This window comes from Tenrec ecaudatus, chromosome X (assembly GCF_050624435.1).
Source record: "Tenrec ecaudatus isolate mTenEca1 chromosome X, mTenEca1.hap1, whole genome shotgun sequence".
NCBI classification, from domain to species: Eukaryota; Metazoa; Chordata; class Mammalia; order Afrosoricida; family Tenrecidae; genus Tenrec; species Tenrec ecaudatus.
The window spans coordinates 56,108,432-56,121,075 of record NC_134548.1 but is presented as its reverse complement, the minus strand read 5'-3'; the positions used below and the strand labels follow the sequence as shown (position 1 = coordinate 56,121,075).

The window sequence follows — 12,644 nt, the reverse complement described above, 5'->3', positions numbered from 1 at the left end:
GAGGCGCACCAGGCTTGCCCTCCAAATAAGGAATCCCAGCATTTAATGAGAGTAAAACTCTAGTGAGATAAAGAAGTAGTCAAATCCTCTGGCACAGTTGGCTTTATGCGCCCACTGAAGCATTCCGACCTACTGCACAAAGAGAGAGCCCAGGGCTTTTTGACTCCTTGGAAAATGGTGCCATGCTCCTCCAAAATGACACATAGACAGCAACCACCCACAACCACCTCAACAACAACAAAAAACCAGGAGAAACAAAATGAATTGTCAGAAGAAGTCCTAAATCTAGCAACATGCGTAAAACAAGCAGAAGTTGAGCTATCACAGAAAGAAATCTTCAGAATGCTGTTTGAAGCTATATAGGACATCAGGGAAGCAGTACAGGAAAAGATGTTCTCACTCTGAATATCAATTATCTGAGCTCAGTCTTTGAAAGAGAGAGACTAGCGGACTGACTTAGAAAACAAAACCCACCGATCTTCTGCTTACAAGAGACAAATCACAAGCTTGCTTACAGAAACAGGCTGAGAATAAAAGGTTGCAGAAAATATACCAAGCACAACAAAAGCAATGGTTGAAATCCTAATCTCTGACAAAATTTATCTGAAGGTACAAGCCATAACAAGAGATAAGGAGGGGCACTATATAATGCTCAAGGGATCAATAAACTTGAGAACCAGTGAGCATAATAAGCATTTACACAACTAACGAGTGACCTGCAAAATTTGTCAATCAAACTCTTCAAAAGATGAAAAAAGAAATCACAGGCTCAACAATCACAGTAGGTGACTTTAATACACTGCTCTCTGAGAAAGATACATCACAGGGAAAGAAGCTTAGCAAGGAATCTACAGAACTAATCTCTAAGCTTTCCACCCAAATGCTAAAAACAAATGCACATTCTTTTCAAACTCACATGGCACATATTCAAAAATAGACCATGTGCTGGGATACAAGTCAAACCTATGTAAATTCAAGCACATAGAGGTCACTCAGACTCGCTCTCAGTTCACTATGCGATAAGGCTGGAAATCAACCAAAAGAGGATTAAGAAAATAAGAGCAAGCAATTGGAGGATGAATAACTCTCTACTGCAAAATGAGTGGATATTGACCCAGATCAGAGATGAAATCAGGAGGTTTTTAGAATCCAATGAGAATGAGAATATGATGTACCAGAATCTTTGGGATACAGCAAAGGCAGTTATTAGAGGACGTTATCAGTAAATCCACACATGAAAAAGGAGAGACTTATGATTGATATGCTGACAGAAAACTTCTAGCACATAGAGGGGAGTCAACAGGACAATCCTACAAATAGCAAAAGAAAAGAAATAATAAAAATTAGGGCAGAAATAAACGAGTTGGAAAACATGAAAACTATAAAGTTGGCTCTGTGAAAGGATTAACAGAATCGATAGACCGCTGGCAAATCTAACCAGAGAAAGAAGAGAACAAACATCAGTAGTCAGGATGAGGGATGGAAATAGGAAATTACAACAGACCCTATTGAGATTAAAAGGCTAATTACACAGTACCAAAAAGGCCTGCATTCCAATGAATTAAACAACTTGGAAGACATGGATAAATATTTCAAAAAACAATCCCTCCCAACACTATCCCAGATGGACGTCAAGAACCTCAACAGACTCATAGCAGTAGAGGAAGCACACAATGTTATCAAAGAAACAGCAACTGAAAAATCCCTGGGCCATATGGCTTCACAGGAGAATTCTACCAAGCATTCAGGGAAGATTGACACCAATCCTACACAAACTCTTTCAGAGCATTGCAAAAGATGGCAAACACCCAAACTCTTTCTGTGAAGCTGGCATAACCCTGATACCTAAAGCTGGCATAACCCTGATACCAAGATTTGAGAATTACAGACCAATATCGCTAATGAGCACTGATGTAAAAATTAATAAAATACTAGCCATTCAAATACAAAATTTATAAAACGAATAATTCATCATGACCAAGTGGGATTTATTCCAGGGATGTGGGATAGTTCAACATCTGGAAATCCAGCAGCATTATTTGGTACATTGATAAGAAAAAGGATAAAAACCACACGACACTATCAATAGACACAGAAAAAACATTCGACAATATCCAATACCAATTCCTGTTTAAGACACTCAATAAGATAGGAATGGAAGGAAAATTCCTCAATATAATACAAGCTATATATGAAAAGCCAACAGCCAGCATGGTAGTCCATGGGAAAAAGACAAAAACAATTCCACTGAAAAAAGGGATCAGACAAGAAAGCCCTTTATCCCCAGCTCCATTTAATATTGTACTGGAGTTAGTTAGTTACTTTATTGTGCCAACCTGGCCAATAAACACATGTAGGGTTAATTGAACGGTGGAGAGATAAATGGCTCAGTGAGGCTAGCCTTTCTAGTTCTTGGGTCTCTTGCTTTCTGATGGTCAGACAAGGGTGCAGCTGCCTAGCAGTTCCCTGTTACAGCTTGCAAGGCTGAGTTCCTGCAGGACATCCCCAAGGAGAGGCTGCATGGGCCTACCCCGATGCAACCCTGGGTGCTGCGGCAGCCATGTGGAGACCCCTCCCGGCGCTGAGATGCTTACACATTTACTGACTCAGTGTTCCTCCTGCAGTCAGCATCATTGCATTTGTTTTGTGAGATGGAGGACTTTGTGGATTGGGTTGGACATATGGGTTAATGGGTTAATGTTGGACTTGTGTGCTTGGGCAGCACTAGGTTGGGATGTTTTCTTGATGTGCACTTACCCTTTATATAAAACTCCATCTTACACATATGCGCTTCTGTCGATTCATTTCTCTAAAGAACCCAGACTAACACATGGAGGTCCTAGCTAACAATATAAGGCAAAGGAAAGACATCAAAGGTATTTGTCTGGGGGAAGAAAAGGTGAAACTATCATTATTCATAGATAATATGATTTTATATATGGAAAACCCCAAAAGCTCCACAAGAGGAGTACTGGAAGTGATAGAGGAATATGGCAGAGTGGCAGGATATAAGATCAATCAACAGAAGTCTATCAAACTGCTATATACATTGGATGGGTCCACGGAAGAGGAGATAAACAAGGTAGTACCCTTCACAAGAGCCAAGCAAAAATTGAAATATCTAGGGATATATCTAACCCCCAAAAAACTCCAAAAGATTTGCACAAGGAGAAATACAGAACACTATTACAAGAAACCAAGAGTGACCTCCCTAAACAGAAGGATATCCCAAGCTTGTGGATTGGAAGACTCAATATAGTTAAGATGTCAGTCCTGCCCAAGGCACTATACAAATTCAATGCCATCCTGATATACATACCAACGTCCTCCTTCATATAATTGGAAAAACTGACTACCAACTTCATACAGAGAGGGAAGAAGCCCAGAATTGGCAGAGAACTCCTCAAGAAGGACAAAGTTGGAGGGCTTGCTTTACCTGACTTTAGCATCTACTATACAGCCACAGTGGTCAAAACAACATGGTACTGGTATAATGACAGATATTCTGACCAGTGGAAAATAACTGAAACCCCACAAATGAAATCAGCAGCATACAGAAAACTGATCTTTGAAAAAGGACTCCAACAACTCAAATTGGAAGCAGATACCCTCTTCAAGTGGTGCTGGGAAAAAAAATGGATATCGACCTGCAGGAAATTGAACCCAGACCCTTCCTTCACTCCATGCACAAGAATAAATTCAAGGTGGATCATGGACCTTGAAGTAAACCCCAAATCATTAAGGCCATTAATGAGACAAACCTAAGAAGTTTGGTACAGGGAATACATAGGCTATTGGAGATAGGAGAGGACACAAAAACAGAGGAAGCACAAATTGAAAATTGGGATATACTGAAGATAAAACATCTGTATACATTAAAAGAATTCACTAAGAGAGTAATAAGAAATCCCACAGACTGGGAAAACATCTTTAGCCAGGGCATATCAGACAAAGGCCTTATTACTAAAGTCTATTATATTCTGCCAGCCTACAATAAGAAAAAAACAAATAACCCATTGAGGGGATGGGCAAAAGACCTGAAGAGAAGGTTCACAAGGGCGGAAATCCAAATGGCCAACAAACACATAAGAAAATGTTCCCAAACATTAGCCCTAAGAGAAATGCAAATTAAAACAACCTAACACCCTCAAAGAGAAGCCAATTAAAAAATAGAAAGCAACAAGTATTGGAGGGGATGTGGTAGATAGGAACTCTTATCTGCTGCTGGTGGTCCTGTAGGTTTGTGCATCCATTATGGAAATCGATATGGCAATACCTAAAGCAAATGGAAAATGCGCTACCATATGCCCCAGCAATCCCCCTGCTGCGCATATACCCAGAAGTAAGAAACCGTCCACGGCCATACATCTGCTCCCCAATGTTCATTGCAGCACAGTTCACAGTCACAAAGAATTGGAAACAGCCTAAATTTCTATCAACCAATGAATGGATTAAAAAAACTCTGCTAAATACACCCAATGGAGTACTATGCATCCCTAAAAAGCAGCAATGGATGCATGAAACACCTGGGAAGACTTGGAGGAAATTATGCTAAGTGATCTAATTCAAGCACAAAAGGGCAAGTACAACATGAGTCCACTGAGATAAGTTTAATAAGCACAAGGGCAATAGGGAAAAAGCCACCAAGTGCATAAATACCCGGCACAAGGTCCAGGCACCCTAGCAAGGGTTGGATCCAATCCAGGGATGCATATGGCAGCCAATTAAAGAGGAAAGGGAAAGAGGGGGGTTGTGGATAGTCAGGAAACAGGGCAATAACCCACACACAGGGAGGTATTTTTCATGTCTCCACAGGAAAGCGAGCAAGGGACCAGACCGCAATGTGGGGTGCCAAACCTCAAGGACAACATACCAGTATGATGCAGTGAACTAACAGAAAGGGTTGCAGGGCCAGTCCCAGTCCCAGTCCCAGCTACGCTGACCAGAAGAATGTACTTCAGAGGACAGCACTGAAGAAACAGCCCAGAGTGGGGCAGGGAAAGAGAGAACACCACAACCTGACCCACCAAGCCTCAAGGAAGACATTCCTGCTCGGAGCAGCCAATGCACAGACAGGACCACAGGGCTGGCCCTACCATGAGCCAAAATGCCCCCCTCACTGACCCACAGAGCTACAGGGGACAGCACTGAAGATAGAGTGGGAACTGTGTCTGGTCTGAACACACACACTCACACACAAACACACACACACACCCCGGAGCAAAACACGAAAGGGAGTGCAGAACAACAAGGGGAGCAAATAAATGAAGGAATCCCAAAAATAGACCCTGGAATTGGTTGGCAGGGAGTGGCACTTCACCAGACCAGATTGGAAAACTTTCAGAAGGTACAGTAGACAGAACTGGACTATTTATTAGTTTGCAGTTTTTTTGAATGTGTGTGTGTTTACTTTCTCTTTCTTTTCCTTTTTCTTTTTCTCATGTCTATCCATATAGGATAGGTAGGAAAACCTAATCCAAGGAGAGAACAACCGGGCCATCGGCTCTGGGGGGACATGGGAGAGGAGGAGGTGGAAGAAAGAGAGGAGGGAGCCAACAAACCCAGGGACAAGGTAACAATAAGAGATCTAAAATCAATGGCAAGAAGGGCGTACAGTCCCTGATGGGGTTTGATCAAATTCATTGTAACCTAGAGAAAGTGCTTAGAGTAAAACAAAGGCCAACATGATAGTGGGAAGGAGGAAAGTAAAAAGAAATAGAGGAAAGAACTAGGAGTCATTAAAACATTTTATAGAGCCATAAATTCATGCATATATGTAAATATATTAACATAAAATGATAGGGATATAGGTCTATGCATATATATTTAAATGTTAAGCAGTAAGATAGCAGATGGGCATTGGGTTTCTTCTACTTAAGTATTCCCTCAATGCAAGAACACTTTATTCTAATAACCTGACATTCTGTGATTTTCGCCTTCCTGATATGATCACTGAAGACAAAATGAGTGCATAAATAAATGTAGTGAAGAAAGCTGATGGTGCCCAACTATTAAAAGATATAGCATCTGGGATCTTAAAGGCTTGAAGCTAAACAAGCAGCTATTTAGCAGGGAAGCAACAAACACCACATGGAAGAAGCACATCAGCCTGTGTGATCATGAGGTGTTGACAGGATAAAGTATCAGGCATCAGAAGACACCAAACAAACAACTATATCGATACAAATGATGGGGACAGGAGTGGAGACCCAAAGTCCATATGTAGATAATTGGACATTCCCTCACAGAAGGGCCACAAGGAAAGAATGAGACAGTAAGGGTGCAGCACACCACCAATGGAACACACAACAGTCCTCTAGTTCGTTAATGTTTCCTCCCCGCCACTATCATGATCCCAGTTTTACCTAACAAATCCGACTATCCTGGAGCATGTACACTGGTACATGTGCTCTCAACACATGGAATCCAGGACAGATAAACCCCTCCGGAACAGCAGTGGGACTGGCGATACCATGAGGGTAGGGGGAAGACATGGGGAGAAGGGGAGAAATGGGGAACTGTCCACAATGACATATAAGTCCACCCACCTCCCCAGGGGAAAGAACAACAGCAATGTGGATGAAAGGAGACAGCAGGTGGTGTAAGATATGAAAATTATAATTTACAATTTATCATGGATTCATGAGGGTAGGAGGGAGGGGAGAGAGGGGAAAAGAGATGCTGATCAACCAAGGGCTTAAATAGAAAGCAAATATTTTGAAATTGATGATGGCAACATATGTATAAATGTGCATGATACAATTGATGTATGGATTGTTATAAGAGCTATAAGAGCCTCCAATAAAATTAGTTATAAATAAAAAATTAAAAAACCTACAGATTTAGGACTTAGGGTAAACTCAAAATAAAACTCACTGTCATCAAGTTGAGCCTGATTCATAGGGATCCTGTGTACTGCTCCTTTGTGTTTCTGAAACTGTAAATCTTTACAAGAGCAGAAAGCCTCATCTTCCTCACTTGTAGTGGCTAGTAAGTTCAAACTGCTGACCTTAGTTAGTAGTCCAATGCATAACCCACTGTACCATCAGGGCTCCTGGGGTTGGGATAAAAACAAATTATTGCCATCAAGTCAATGCTGACATATAGTGACTCTATAGGACAGGGTAAAAACTACCTGTGAGTATCTTAGCCTGTAATTTTTACAGGAATAGAAAGCCCGATCTTTCTCCCATGGAGCGGTTTATGGTTTTGAACTACTGACTTTGCAGTTAGCAACACAAATTGTAACCACTGTGTTACCATAGCATAGTTGGGTTGGGATAGGGACTGATCATCATAGTATTTACCTCATAGGGTTATATGTAGATTAAGTGAGTTAATGCAGGAAAGAGTGCTTAGAATTTTGCCTAGCATGTGGTAAGTACTCAGTAAAAAAAATAAACTGGACACCCCCTTACTGAAGGGTTGTGGGGAGGAGATGAGTCAGTCAGGGTGCAGGGTAGCAACGATGAAACATATAACTTTCCTCTAGTTCTTAAATGCTCCCCCCCCCTCCGCACTATCATGATCCCAATTCTACCTTACAAATCTGGCTAGACCAGAGGATATACATTGGTACAGATAGGAACTGGAAACACAGGGAGTACAGGGCAGATGATCCCTTCAGGACCAGTGGTGAGAGTGGAAATGCCTGGAGGGTGGAGGGAATGTGGAGGAACGGATTACAAAAATCTATATATAGCCTCCTCCCTGGGGAATGGACAGCAGAAAAGAGGGCGGGGGGACATCAGACAGTGCAACATATGACAAAATAATAATAATTTATTAATTACAAAGGGTTCATGGGGGGGAGGGAAGGGGGAAATGAGGAGCCGATATTAAGGGCTCAAGTAGAAGTCAAATGTTTTAAGAAAGATGATGGCAACAAATGTACATATGTGCCTGACACAATGAGTGTATGAATGGATTATGGTAAGAATTGTACGAGCCCCCAATAAAATGATTTTTAAAAAGCACTTCATATAACTTACCAGTTCTTAGGAGAATTCTGCCTCTCCACATCTCAATGTATGGCAACATTTTATACTCCTAAAAGACCCTTCCCATCTATTGTACATAGGGTTTCTATGATTTGGAACCTACTTAAAGGTACCTAAGAACAACAAAGACTTTTTAGAAGCCTAGTAGCAGAACTGGTTAAATGTTCAACTATTAATCAAAAGGCTCTTAGTTAGCCTCTACTGGCAACTCTGCGGAAGCACACAAATGTCACAGTCCCTGAAACCCTATGGAGCAGTGCTACTCTGTCCTCTAAGGCACTAAAGTTTGAATTATCTCAAAAACAATGGCATTAGATTTTTTTGTTGATTTGGTTAAATTAAAGATCTCCTAGTTTATGAGTCCTCAACAGCTAGGCATACAAACAAGTAGGAAGATTTTTTGGGGGGGGCTACACAAGAAATCCTTTATACTAAAATACAACTTCCTTTCTTATCCCACCTATATCAATTTCCAATTTAGTTGTATTTGATAAAGTAAAGACTTAAGAGGAACCTACAAAAACAAAACAAATGTATCACTATGTGTCAGATACTTTAGGCAATAGGGATACAAACACAAATGTAAGAAAAGTTTGTGGGAAATTTCCATTATTTTCAATTCCATTTTTCTATTTGGCAAGGAATAGCCTCTGCAGGACAGCCCTGCAGCTGAGGACACTCCAGAGAAGGGGGTGGCTGGCTAGAGGAGAAACTTAAAGAAAACCCCTGAACTGAAAAGCCTCCCCATCACTCACCCCACCTGTACCCCATACCAGGTCAAAGCCTCTGAAATTCCCCCCCCCCGGAAACGCTAGAAGCAGAACTCAGTTTCCCTAAATTATAAAAGCAAGAAAAACTCAGGAAAAAGAAAAACAAGAAGGCAAGTGATTCCAGCAACATGGAAAATTGGCCAATGCCAAGTGAATTAGTGAACACTGGAGGTCAAATTGTCATTAGTCAAGAAAATAAGAAACTACAAAATAGAAAAGAAAACAGTTGAAAAGAGAAGCAATAGTGATTATCAAGAAAATGGGGAAACAAAATTAGATAGTTCCAGTGAAAATGAGGCTCAGTAAACTAATCAACAAAAAAGACTTAGCAAGCACAAGTAGGTACCCCTCCACTTAGATGATGTAAGAACACACTGTCAAAAAAGACCAAGACCCCAGAACAGCTCAATATATCAACCTGAAGTAAGTTTTTGAAAAGCACATAACAATAGACAAAATGATAAATGAAGTTGAAGGCAAGATAGAGAAAAGAGAGATGATCAAGATGAAGTTTCCAGGGTAAAAAGTGAGGGTGGTAATATCCAAAGTTCTTTAGGGAAGGAGGATGTGGAAGAGGACGAGGCAGAGGAAATCCTTGCTTGAACGTTGATCATTCATATGGCTATCAAGAAAATGATGGAAGGACAGATCAACAATTCCAACCAGAACTTACTATGACAACAATACAGACATAGACATGTACCCTGTGGAAGAATCACTGCTGAAAGAGAATATTAAGAGACGAATTGAATATTACTTCAGAAGACAACATTTGAAGCAGGACTTCTGTCTTTGAAGAAAGATGCATAAAGCAGGGTTTCTCTTACCTGCTTTCTTGATTGCTTGTTTCCACTGAGTTCAGGCTCTCACTACAAACCTTAAAATCATTTTAGAAGCACTGAAAGATAGTAGAGAAGTGGAAATTATGGATGAGAAGATGAGAAAAAAAAAGAACCAGAAAAATGGCCAATCCCGAGTAGAAAGCAAATGTTTTGAGAATGATGATGGCAACAAATGTACAAATGTGCTTGACACAATGGATGGATATATGGATTGTGATAAGAGTTGTATGAGCCCCCAATAAAATGATTTTTTTTTAAGAAAGAAAAAAAATGGCCATTCCCTGACTCTCCTCCATGGAGTGTGCCACAGACTGATTTCTCCCAACTAAATGACTATTCAGAGTTTATGCCTGGTCAGGCTTTGGGCTCACATACAGTCAGGGTAATGATCTACTGATGCTCTTGGCTGTCACAATGATCCGAATATGCAATAGAATACATGAATCACTGAATCATCTACGTAAGTATTGGAACAAATCATAATGCATAAATGAAAACAACCAAAACTATCTTGTCTGCTGTGTGAAAGAATGCTTACTCCACCTCCTTGAAAGGAAACTGGGTAAGCACTACAATAGCAATAACCATTTTTGTGATGATAATAAGAGAGACCAGAGGACTGCTTTTTTTTTTGGAGCTGCACATTTGTATTTGGCTTGAGTTGCATAGGCTAATTTTATTAAATGTGGAAGAATTAATTATTATCATTCTCAAAATATTATAAGAATTCTGTCTTTTGCTTCTCCAGAGTTATGCAAAAAAGTAACACAGAAATAGAATTTCCCAGAATTTTAGGTCCTTTGCTATTTGATTTGCCCTTTAACATAGTATACAACTGTACATGGTATAATATACACATTGTCACGATGTTTCTCGTGGACTCTAAGATTTATTAATGTGGACTTCAAGGAATAAGATATTTAAGAAATGAACAAGGCTATATTTTTCTTTACTCATTCAAACATCTTTTTGATATATAAGCATGGCGATCTATACATCAATAAAGTACTGATGATGAGAGAAAAAAGATCTAGCTACAAAAACTACAAAAAGAGCAGCTTCTGAGGCTGTTTATGTGCAACCAAAAATTTCACAGGTTTTGAACTCTTGGTTTGTAGGTTTTGGTCATGGTTATATGGAGCAACTCAGCAAGTTAACCTACTATCTGGCTTAATACTTCTGCTCTATCTCCTCCTTTGTGCACAGTGCTGGCGTTCTTAAAAGTTTTTAAGCATCCACCCAAGTTACAACAATGGGTCTCTATTCACCTGGAGTAACACAGGAAGAAGGAGAATGAGGAACAGGAATAAAAACTGGAATGTGTGGCAATGCCTCTGAGAAGCTACCTTCTTTGCCAAGAATCCTAAAGAACCAGATACCGTACACTACCATTACTGAACAGCTTGTGTAAAAATTCTATGGAAGAATTCTATTCATAGGTATGAGAAACTAACACTGAGGAAAATGCAGCAAAGACTATCTTCCCTAACATAACAGAGGGAATCTGGAAAGCTAGTATTTCACAGTAGGAAAGCCTCTACTTTGGTAAGTTAGAGGTAAAGTCCAAGTACATTATCCTGCTTTAAGTATCGTTCCCACAGATTCTCCCCTAACAGCTATGCTGTCTTAAAGTGAGCACATGGTTGACTTTATTTCCCTTCAGAAGCAGGCATCCTGTTGCTATCTCTTCCTGCCTGTGCCACCCAGCCACAACCCCCCGCCCCACCTCCTACCTTCCTCCAATGCAGGTTATTAGGTTTCCTCACCTGTAAGCTTAGGGTTTGTTGTAGGTTCCACCCACCTTGTGACATATGTAACTACTGAATATTCATGTTGTATGGCTACCTATAAATATGCCAAGATAGTAAAGATACTCTCTCTCCTCTCCCACTTCCATGTAGACCACCAAGAGGAGCTGAGGCAAGCATGCTACCATAAAATGTGTCTGCTTCCTTTATTTTATTCTCTCCTATCTTTCCTATTCTCTATGACTTTACTATAATCTTCATATATTATAACCGTACAATTTCACCTACTGACTCTTCAGTTGTTAGAGGCTGGTCTCCTTTGACAACAGGAGAGAAAATGAAGAACAAAATTTCAAATTCTTATGGAATCCAGATTCTCCAGAAGCACAGATTCTTGATGAACCTCTAAAACTACTTCCCTGAAATAATCTTTAAAACTTAAATAAAAATTATCTCTGAAGTCTTCTTAAAAGCAAACTGCCACCGAGTCAATTCTGACCCATAGTGACTCTACAGGATAGATAAGATGGTTCTCTGGGGTTTCTGAAGCTATAAATCTTTATGGGAAGAGATAGCCTCATCTTTCTCCTGTGGTGTGGCTGGTGCTTTCAAACTGATGGTCCTGCAGTTACCTACCAAAGTGTAACCCAAATAGTGGAACTCAACTAGTAAAGAATGTCTGCCTTGAGCATTGTGCTCTTTTAAGAATTATTTCTGGGGAATCAAAGTGACAACAGCAACCTGAAAGATTCGATAAGAAATTCAGGGGGGGAGTTTTATGCTACTGGCGGAGGAACAATTCATAAAAGAAGGGTGAGAATAGATGCATAACTAGAAAAATATAACCAGTGAAACTGAATTTTACACATATAAAATATTTAGTAAATATTCTACATTTTCAACAAAAAATAAATTTGAAATTTTTCAACAAAAAATTATTAAAATTGTGTGCAACAAAGATGCGAAAGTTCCAAACACACAAGGAGAATATGTAGGGGAGGTGTCCGAATGGGGTTGGGCTGGTAAGAAAGGGAAGTGAGCAGAGTGCAGCTTTAGTGAGAGGTTTAAGAAAGGAGAAAGGCTGGTTTGGGTGTTTCTTTGAATGGAGCAGTAAACATTTTATAGGTAAGGAAAATTCAGTACAAATATAAGTCCTTCACATTTATTACCTCAGTGGGCTCCACAATGAAATGGTGAGGGTAAACTGGAAAGGTACAATTTACCCCCTTTTACAGTTCCAGATGTGTTCAGTGACGTTAACACAAGAGCACAAACTATTATCAA

The 12,644-nt window shown here is 40.1% G+C and overlaps 1 pseudogene; it reads left to right on the top strand.

Annotated features, from left to right (window-relative positions):
* The first annotated feature begins 8,898 nt into the window (after positions 1–8,898).
* On the top strand, positions 8,899–10,009 carry LOC142434946 (la-related protein 1B-like; annotated as a pseudogene).
* Positions 10,010–12,644: the final 2,635 nt, after the last annotated feature.